Genomic DNA, 10,993 nt, shown 5'->3' with positions numbered 1-10,993 from the left:
TGACTGCACCGCATGCTTATTTACGATCAAAAGTTTTTCTTTTCTTTCCGATGCTCCGTCAGGGGTTGGCCAGCATGCGACATCCACCCGTAACGTAGCAACCCGACCCCGCACACATAACCTGTTCGTGAAACTTACACCATAGATTAGAGATCGTTACGTACGGGATCCGGCAGCAGCAGCAGGACACGGATTTATTAATGTGACCGCGCAATCGGTGGCCACAAAGCGTGGTCTCGTAAAGCGCCCACGGCTAAGGCACCATTTAATGCCCAATTTAGTAACGTAACGCGTCGGGCGCTCTTTCGACGTTAGCAGCAAGCTTGCAGCATTTTACGACCCCACGCTAGTTAATCGTTTAAGCGTCGACTCGTAGTCGTGCTCTTGACTTTCGCGCATAAACACGCGTAAATAGTGATGTCCTCTAGGAGAAGGCCAGCTCGGTTCCTCTCGTTGGTCCAGTGGAAAAAACATGAAGAACATAATACAATTTTCAACTAAATGAATAATTGCCCCAGCATGGGCAGGGTCCAAAACAAGCAAGAAAAAAAAAACGCGGCCAATTATCAATTTTCGCCGGCACTCATTTTCCGCCCGGGGGGGATTTGTACCACACTCTGCTGAGTGTGACGTTATCAGCGAGGGCCAGGGCCGTGCCGTGCACATCGTTCACACACCGAAATGCCACAAAAAGCACAGCGGGACAAGACAGTTGGCAAATATGAGGTAGTCTAAAAAGAAATCCATTATTTTCACGGTAGATGCCTTTAGTGATCGATATCTCGTGAAGTATCGATCGTACAGTTTCAAGTTTAGGCTCGTTTTAAAGCTTATACTTTACACTTAAAAAAATGCTTTCACTGTTTATTGTTTGTTCTATTGGTTTGTGAGTTACAGGGTGTTAACAATGGAAGTCACCATAGAGAAAATACGGTACATTTTACAATTTTTCTTTAAAAAAAGCGAAAATTCAAGCTAGGCGGCTGAAATTTTGCATGTTCTTTGTGGTGCCGATACTCTAACAGCTAGTTGCGATAAATTTTGGTTTCATTGACCCGTTTCAGTTATTTTCGGTGTTAAAGATGCACCTCGGACAGGCAGACACGTCATCGAAAATGTCGATAAAATCACAGAAATAATCAAAATTGATCAACATGTTAGTAATCAGAGCATCGGCCAGGAGCTAAAGAATAATCATCAGACAGTTTTAAGCCATTTGCGCAAAGCTGGATTCACAAAGAAGCTCGATGTTTGGGCGCCACCTTATTTACACCAAAAAACATGATGGCTCGAATTTCCATCTGCGTAATTTTGGCCAAACGGAATGAAATCGACCCATTTCGTAAACGGATGGGTACTGGGGATGTGAAATGGAATACATACGACAATACTGTGTGAAATCGGTCGTGGTCTAAGCGTGATGAAGCAGCTTACAGGGTGGTCAAACCAGGACTTACGGCCAGTAAGGTTCTACTGGGTTTATGCAGGGACTTGAAAGGAATTGTTTATCATGAGTAGCTTTCGTGTGGCCAAACACAAAATTCAGATCTCTACTGTTAACAACTGCACCGTTCGAAGCTAGCAATTGCCCAAAAACGACCAGAATCGGCCAACGGAAGAGGTTTTGTGTTCCACCAGGACAACGAAATGCTACGCACGTCTTTAGTGACTTTCCAGAAAATCCGGGAGCTTGGTTGGGATGTTTTAATGCATCCACCGTATAGTCCGGACCTTGCACCAAGCGATTGACACCTTTTTCGGGCATTATAAAATTTCCTGAGTGATGAAAAACTGAGATCAAAAAAGGATTGTGAAAATGGATTGTTCGAGTTTTTCGCCAATAACGACTAAGCCTTTTACAAGAGAGGCATTATAAGCCTACCTTTGAAAAGACAACAAATTTTCCAATAAAATGGTACATATTTGACGTAAATCGGACTATCGGAAGTATCTTAAATAAAGTTTTGAAGAACACGCAAAAATAATGGATTTCTTTTTAGACTACCTAATATTATCGCACCGCGTTAGCGGCAACCATCCGACCATCCACCTAGAGCCTCATCCACGGGAACGCCATCAACGTCTCACCAGCGCCATGTTTGCATAATTTTTCATTTTACACCGTACGGTACCGGGAAGGATGTGAGGGCCCGGCACACACCTGAACGCGGGCCGAACTTCAAACGGTTTTTGATGGACATTCGGCCCAGCCTGTGGATGGCATAATTACATTTATCTCTCGGTCTCCCGGCGCCATTGTTCGTCTTAATTAATTTACCTAATTTCCATAGGAATGCGATAAATAATGTAACGCGGTTGCCGCTCGCTCTCTCTCTCTCTGTCTTTGTGAAAGCGGATTCCACCGAAAGTGGGTCCGTAGTGGCGGACGGAATGACGTTTTCAACGGGCCGACCGTCTTCGGCTTCGGGGAGGTAGCTTTGACAATCGATGGCCACGGCACCGTACGGAGCCCAAAGTTTTGCCGCCGCCATCGAAACGCTGATAACGGGCCATCGGCCGTGTGCGCCAAAAAACGTTTGACGAAGCATCCTAACGATTCGTGGCCGTGGCCGTGGCCGTGCGGCCCTGACGGAAACTTAAAATATTATTTATGTGACCTCCGTACGACCCGATTATTTTGCCGGCTTCGCTGGCTGGCCTCCGTGCACTTCCGGTTCCCGTGCCCCGGCCGGCAGCTCGATCGACCGGCCCGGGGATCAGCCCTATAATATGATTATTGTTCATTATCCAGCAGAGCCCGCCGTTGGGCCGATAATGTCCGGCGAAGCGCGCCGCCGGGAGTTGCGATTAAAACGCTTGCCAACGGATGTCGCTCCAAGAAAACGATTTATTGGGCGTTTGTGGGTAAAATAGAAAACAAGCCGTCGGGCGATTTCTGCTCCTCGAGAAAAGTGTCCTCAGTCTTACCGGTGTACGGTGTGTGGTTCTCCGGTTTAATGTTTTAAATAGGACTCAAACATTTTGAGCCCACGACGCCACGTGCTGACGTCCGTGAAGCAAACCGAGGGGGGCGCGCGTTCCATTCTCGCAACGGAAACCGGCGTTCCGACCTCCGCCCCTCGTTCAGCGGCCAAACTCCGCGCGGGCCAGAGTTCTTCGCAAACTCTGGTCCGAACCACTTCCGCAGTGCCAGAGCGCTGACAATGTTAAGCAACTTGGCCGCCTCGCAGGCCGCACTCCGTTTACCGGTGGAAACCGGTGAACAAGGATCCCCGCCCCGAGGTTTTGTTGTCGGTCGGAACGAACCGAGCGAAGAAAGAAGAAAAGCCACCCACCCCGGCCACGTGGGTGGTTTTTTGGGGGGTGTTTTTTCTTTTTTTTAATTTTCATTATCAGAACACGACGGTCGTCGCCGCCGCCGAGATTCTCGGTACCGCCGCGCCACTCAGAGAGCGACTTTCCGAGAGGAGGCTGTCGGGGGACGGCCTAAACGGCGTCGTCGGCCAGGTGTGTGTGGCTGTGTTTGAACCGGCAATGGCAAGATAATGAAGCAAAAAGTATTTTCGGAACTTTGGAAATAAATTTTACTTTCATAATATTACCATCTCCGCCGTGCGCTTCGTTAATGTTGTGCCTCGGCCGACGTTCTTTGGGCCGGGCCCGGGCGGGGCGATGCGTACGCAAATTTTTCTCCCGCAACTCGCATGTTCATGTGTGCGTGTGTGTGTGTGTGTGAAGTTTTCGGCATTCCAACCGCCGGCAAACTTTGGTGGGCCACACGAACTTTGTCGGGCATCCGGCCCGCCTGGCTTGGGCCGGAGCATTATCGGGGAGCCACTCGGTGAGTATCACTTCCAGACCCATCCGCCCGTCCCGGGCAAGTGCTCCGGACCTGTCACACGGCCCTGTCGACCGTTTCCTGCACCCCAACCCGAGGCTTGTATGGGGTTAAAAATTTGATAAACAGTCAGACAGCCCGCCCGGTTCGCAGGCTCTCGGTGAGCTCGGAGATGAGTAAAGTTTAGAGCCCGCCACCGTGACGGTCCCCCCCGGTTCGGGCCACTCATAAAACTAAAGCCTAAGACCGGGTGAAAATTATGGCACCCAAGGACACCGGTGATCTTCGCAGCACTCGACTCGGCCACACTCGGCAAGGACTTACTGGGAAGCGCCAGTTCGGGTTCGGGCGATGGGACGATGAAATCAAACTTTTCACACCTTCACCATGGTTCGGGGCGGTGGGAGGGAAAGTTGTTCCTGCCCCAGAGGTGTTTATGGGCCCCGTTGCCAGTCAACCGACACCCAGGACATCCGGGAACTGTGGACCGAGTGGGTGGAATCCAGGTTTTCGGCACGGACGATCCGGGCCCGAATTGGGCCAAATCACTTTAAACGGGACATTAAACTAACGATCGTTTGGACGGACCGTGCCGAAAGCGATCCACCTCTCTCTCTCTCTCTCTCTCGGTCTCTTCGTGCACTTAACATTCGTGTTTCGGGGAGATTTAGCACATCGTAAACTCATCCACACACTGCTGGCCACAAAACCCGGATCCCATTTGGCTTAGGCCCGTCCGGGTGAAGCCGACAAACCGAAAGGTGAGTGTTGGCCACAGGCACCGCCCGTATGGTGGATGGCGCCCACCATTTCTTGACTTCGTATTCATTTCCGTCATTTAAAACACAGGTCACGCCCCGAACGTCATTATCATCGGCCAGGCCAGCCCAGGCCAGGCAGACCGTAAGCAGCAGCCTGGTCGGCGGAAACTGTTGACCAACATTAAGCCGGGACCAAAAAACGGAGCCGAGCCCGAAGGGTCGCCCCAACACACGTGACCCCACACCGGACAGCCGGAAAGTGTCAAGCATGACTCATTTTGTCACCCCCGGGTTCTGCGTGGGTTTTTTCCCGACCGGTGTTTGCCCCGACACGGATCATTCCCGTCGGCACCAATCCCGTCTTTCCCCTATGCAAACAGCCGGCAGCCCTTTCTAAATGGTTTCCGAATTAGCTCGGGCCCCCGTTTTTTCCGGCCCCATTTTTACCCATTTCCACAACGGCAGCATTTATCATGGTATTTTCGGTCCACCGCGGCCCGGGCCCAAGCCCGGGTGGCATTTGTTTTAATCAACCACCCGGGCCCGGGGATCGAGGGCTGTTCCGTGCTAGTTACAACTAATGGGCTTTTTCGCGCGCTGCGCGAGAACGAAACAAAATGGCGACGCAAATTGATAACTTCCCCAAATAACGGGCCCTTTCCGGGTGACCGGCAGTTTGTTGGATGGGTTTTGATGGATCGCGATGGCAGCGGGGTCCGTGAGCTTTGCGCCCGTGGAAGAGGCAGAAATTATTTCGACCGGGCACTGAACACCATACGCACCGGTGCCCAGCAACGTCAGGCCACTGAAATGCTGTACAGAAATGTGGTGAAGCACCCCTAATGTAGACGAAGCATCCGAGCGGTGTTTTGTGATTCGGAACACATTGCAGCATCACCGTCAGGCGATTCCATTGACGTACTCGCTGTGCAACGGTGCGCTTCAACCGCAAACATTCCGTTCCGAACATGGGCGAGAAACAATTTGGCAAAAACTCCAGAGTAATAAACCGGACGCACGCATTTCGCAATTCGGCATTCCACAGGATTCGCGAGGAACCCCGTTACGAGTCGAGTGCGTCTGTCGAAAGTGACTCGGAAAGCAATTTTCTGCTCGGCGACGTCCGGAGCACCATCGTGTGGAGCGTATGAGCCGTCCTTGCGAAGCATGGTGCGATTCGTCTAAGAACTCAGCATCCGTCTGGAGATAATAATTATTCGAAAGCGCCAATTCGACATTCGGACTTTAGAGCCTGGATCTTCGATAATTCATTTGTGTGTCCAATCCCTACGCGTCCCAAAGCACTGGCTCTCGCAAATCCGAGGTCAGTGCAAGGGCAACGAGCAGACTAAGGCCGTAATGATGCAGATGCGGTGATGATGGTTCCGATTGCCAAAAGTGCGACGGAGCCATGTTGCGAAGTGCATTAAGCCGGCCCGATGACAGGACAGCTGCTGACAAAATGCTTCCGAGCGACTGCACCACGCGAAGGCGTTTGCCAAAACCGAAGAAGAATCGATGCGCCGCCGCCGCCGCCACCGCGACTTGCAGGAGTTATCCCAAGGATCCGGGCCCGGGCCTTTCAAGGGCCAGCCACCCACCGCCCGCCACCATTTGGCAGCAAACTTGGGGGCCATCGACGGCTCCCGGTTCCAAGAATTCGCCAGTTCCAGTGCACCAGATTACTGTACAGCGTTCGTTTCGCTTCTACAGTTCCCGTCGCCGAATGCATTTCGGGAAGAGACAAAAAACAGACAGAAGCCAAGTTCGCAGCGCGGGCACAACACGCCACGTCCGCCTTTGCATTGGTCCTGTGCCGGCACTCAAGGGCCCCCGCCTCGGGGGTGTCCTTCGAATGTCGGCCGGAGCCGGACAGCTATCTGTGTGTCTGTAGTCCGGGTACAAGGTCCTCCGTCCGGAAGATGCAGAAGAAAGCGATTCGGCGCATTAAATTGAAGAACTCGGCAGCGGAATAAATCAGATTAATTGAAAAGATATGTCTCCTTAGCCGACGCAAACCCGGATTGGTGGCGGCGGATTGAAAATCGGTGAAGGCCGGCGGCCCGGATGTGTTCCGAGTGCATCATCGAGAGAGCATCGGATGGACGCGTTCCAAGTCGTCATCGTCGGCCCTCGGGCGTTGGAGGCACAATATTTGAGCATGTTTTGCACGACAGCAACGGCCGCCCTCGCCTCGGCGATGATGAGCATGAATAGCAGGAAAACACATGTCCACAAACACACGCCCCGGACACATACGGAACCGAGAACACGGAGCACTAGCAGGGGCGGGATGGCGCGAGAGAGGTGAGACACACATTTCCTGTTTTGCATGGGCGCACGTACGCCCTGGCGACATCCGGTTTACAGGATGCACCAGGACCCCGCTACTACCGCTTCCGCCAGCAAGCACGCTTGAGCGCCCTCGAAGTGCGATTCGTTAGCGAGAGCGCCACCGAGACTGGCAGGACTCGGGACGAATGCCTTATCTCCGTGCACTTCCGGTGGGCTTGACTTGCTCGGTTGCCTGCTCCGGACGGCCGGAGGATGATCTTGCAGTCCCCTGTTCTTGCACGGATGGGATGCGTCTTCGGATCAGGTGGCGAGCGCACCATCCACGGCGCCAAGCTTCCGGGCTTCGTCCCGGGTTGCAGTTCGTCCCGGGAGCGGCGTCTTACCATTTCTTAAATTAGATTGCTGCAAATGAATTTCTTATTCAACGTTTCGAGTTAATTTTCCGTTACTTAAATGCAATCCGTATCCGGGGCCGTTGATTGGATTACGGCCTATTAAGACGCCGACACCCGGACCCGGGCCCTAATCCTTCCCGGCCGCACACCACGCCACGCCCGGTAGTTGGAGACTGCCTCCGGATCCTCGGCAGAGTAGTGGCACAAGAGCCACTGACGCGGGCGGGCGCTTGGATCCAGTGGAACCACCGCAATCAGGATCCTCAGGCGACGGTGGTCGGATTTTCTCTGGGAAAGCTACTTAAATATTTGTCCGATATTAATTAACTGAAGCCCGGACTCCCGGCCGGGCCCGGAAGACCCGGAGTCGGAGCACAACAACCAAGGCACACCACAATCCAACGCCTCGGATTCAATTACCGGGTTCGGTGATTCGTGAGTGTTTCGTTCGAGAGCCCCTCCATTCCCGGGTCCCGGGCACTGGGGTTGGGTTCAATTACGGCCGGCCGGCCGGCCGGCGTAGTCCTGCGGAGTTCTGTAACCCTTGAAACGCTGCCAGATGAGCGATTCGTTGCGAAGGTCCCATTTTTTGAAGTTGCCAAACATTTACTAAACTTTATTGCGCTACAGGTAGTTCGGTGGAACGGTACAGCCGAGCGACAACCGAGAACACTTCAAACGCATACGCTATTTGGACATAAAAATGCGCTCCCCGTGGAGGAAAAGAAATGCCGGATAGCGTCTCCTGGAAAAGTCTCGGAAAGCTTCTTACATTGCTACAGCGAAAAGCAGCGCGGCAAAAACACACCCACAACGAAGTAGGCGAACCGACCGACACACGTTGCTAGCCGGTTGCTGGGAAAGTTTCTCGAGCTACGGCAGCGCGTTGCCAACCGGGGAAAACTTTGCGTTTCGCGCGGAAAACATGTGTTCTGCAAAGCGACGCCCCCCGTTGGGCGAGCGTGTACTGTCGCGTGGGAGCGAAAGAAGCAAGGAGCAAAAGGCTGGCTGGAAAATCCGTAACGCTCAGTTTCGAGACATCGTTTAGCGCTCGTTGCGGATGAACTGTGGAGCACGGGCGTGGGGTTGCCCGAACTAGAGACACTTCAGCGTGCGAGGTTATTAATGAAAATAACCAAGATGAGCCATTCTGTCGCCCAGAGGGCCGAAGCTATTCATTAAAACTTTTCATCTCACTGTCGATCGATGCGCGTTGCATGTGGGTCGAGGCAACGAGTGCCACAGAATCAGCCCCGGCAGACCGTTATCACGCAGTTAAGAGTTTCAAAGTCAACGTCTTTCGCAAAACCCACCGTTCCGTGGGATAAAAGTAGAATCAGAAAAAGTGAACGCCTCCAGTGAAAAATTGTCCCGTACCGATGTCACACATCATAAAAATTGAACCATTTTAGATTACTTTCCGAATGTTGGTTCGTTTTCGGAACAACATTTCGCTCAACTCAAACATTTCCGATGAATCGATTCGAGTGATTTCGGTGGGTATTTGGACGATGAGACCCACTTCAACGAGAGCTCCCACAAAGCTCTAGTTCTCCGAATGCCACTTCAAGTTGCCCGATGCTGTTGATTTACATGTGTGTGGGTCTTTTTCCCGGAAATTCAGGATATATTTTTAGCCAAATGTACGCTCCTAAAACTCTATTCAGTATCGTAACGCGACTCACTGGGGATCCTTTTTCTCATTAGCTCTGCGAGGCATCCTGGCATCGGTTAAGGGCGCCGGCAGCGATGCACTCTATTAATCTCTTCACAGCGGTTTGTGCCGTCCAAATAGCCAGCGGCTGTTGACCAGCTCGCCATTCAACCGATCACTCTGCTCGTCCAAGCGACTCCAGGGTCCGTGGTCCTTGATTAATCTACTTACTTGGCTAGCGTTTACGAGAGAGAGAGACCGAGATCCGTACAGCCACACGTGTACTCGCACACACCTACGAAAGATAGCTTATTAGTTTTCTGTTTTTACGCTTTTTGCGATTCCGTTCGCTCCGTGAGCTTTGCCAACGCACGCCGCGCTAATCCGTTCACATGCCCGACCGGCCAAGGCACCCGGGCCCGGAAACTGCGGGAAGGGAGGGGTACTGTTTGCGTAGGAAGGCTCGTGCTTTATGTTGCACCGCAGGCCACAGTTTTCGGTGCCGTTCCCGACGAATGGCCCTTACGGTGATTGCTTCCTTCCTCATTTGGGTTCTCTACACACCGATCCTGCGGTGGCTGCACTCAGATACACACACGCACACGTTGCACACTCACTTCCGTTCGCGGGTGCGTTGCGGTGCTCGGCCGCCTTTCCGTCCGGTGTTTGTTCCAATTCTTGAGCCGCACTTCGCAGGCTTTCGCAGACCAAACTGGGCCAACTCAGGCTCGAGCTTCAGGTACGACACACACCCATATCTGGCGCCCTTTCATTCGGAAGGCATCGCGGCATCCTCTGGTTCCGACGGGATGGAGTGTCTTTGGCAAATGCACAATTTTCCCGTGTGGCCGTGCGGCTTTTGTTTGTGGGACGGCTTTCTCCTGGCGCAAGGACACTCGCGCTGTGTCCTACTCTGGGCGCTACCTCGGTGCTGTCCCGGATTTCGCCGGAAATAACGAGCAAAGCATGGCCACGAGTAGTCTCGCTGGCGTCCACATTCTCGGCCCATCTCGCCGGGCCGACATTGATTCCTTTCATCGCCATGTTCCGGCTCCTTCCCGGAATACGGTGGTGCAGAAAAAAGCGAAAGGGAGAAAATAAAAGGAAAGCGATCGAAAAGGATTATGCTGCCGCCGGCGTGCGGGAGTTGTCCTTCGCCGGATGTCTCCGGATGGGAGGTTGGCTTTTCCTGCACGCAGCAGATGCCGGGGATTCAGAGCGATGGTAAACAAGGTTTGCATCATCAAGCGTTTCATTAGCTGTTTTACCAAGCGACTTACCCGTGTAGCGGCCATTAAAGCCCGCTGTTCGGATTCACTCTCCAGGAAACGTGTTTCTTCCAGGAGAAGGAAAAAGGATGTCACTGTGTGCGGTTGACCGTAGATGGCCCTTGGCATGTTGATTTGCTTGCATCTCATCAATCGCACCGTGGGGCGGCATAAGAGAGAAATTAATAAAAAACACAGCAACCCATCTCCGATGCCCAACTGTGCCCAGTCCGGTCACCGGCGGAAGAAGGTGAGGGCACCGACAACTCATTACATTCCATCCTGAGCGCTTCGACCGCAAATAGTATATTGGAAATCGTTCGCTACGCTCACCACAAATACCGCAATTATTTTCCGTAAGAAATGGGTTCCCTTTGATGAAAATATTTCGCACGGCGCTATGGTGGGGCTCGAGGGAGGGAAAAACCAGAACCACGGTGGGGTGCTTCATCCAGAAATTGATTTTCGTGGCTTCGGACAGTATTGATTTATAAGTGTCGATTGTTCCATCATTACTCACACTGATCATTCCGTCATTGTTTGATCACGCAATTAGAAAACTCTATTCATTCAAAAGGAAAACTGAAGGCAAGCTCCTTCCGTTGATATGAAGGAACCGGTCACTTACGAGCGGTCAACGTAAACAGTGAACCCGACTTTAATCTCAGAGTGTAAACGACATTCGATACTCATGAATTTTCCCCCGGAAAACTGCAGTTTTCCCCTGGAATTTTCCGGAAAAATCTTACGGGGAAAACCGGGTGTCTTAGCTTAACTCGTTTTTAGAACACCGTCTATTTAGCTATGCTGCAAACCGCCGT

The sequence above is a fragment of the Anopheles cruzii genome, chromosome 3 (assembly GCF_943734635.1).
Source record: "Anopheles cruzii chromosome 3, idAnoCruzAS_RS32_06, whole genome shotgun sequence".
Taxonomy (NCBI): Eukaryota; Metazoa; Arthropoda; class Insecta; order Diptera; family Culicidae; genus Anopheles; species Anopheles cruzii.
This window is presented reverse-complemented; position numbering follows the sequence as displayed.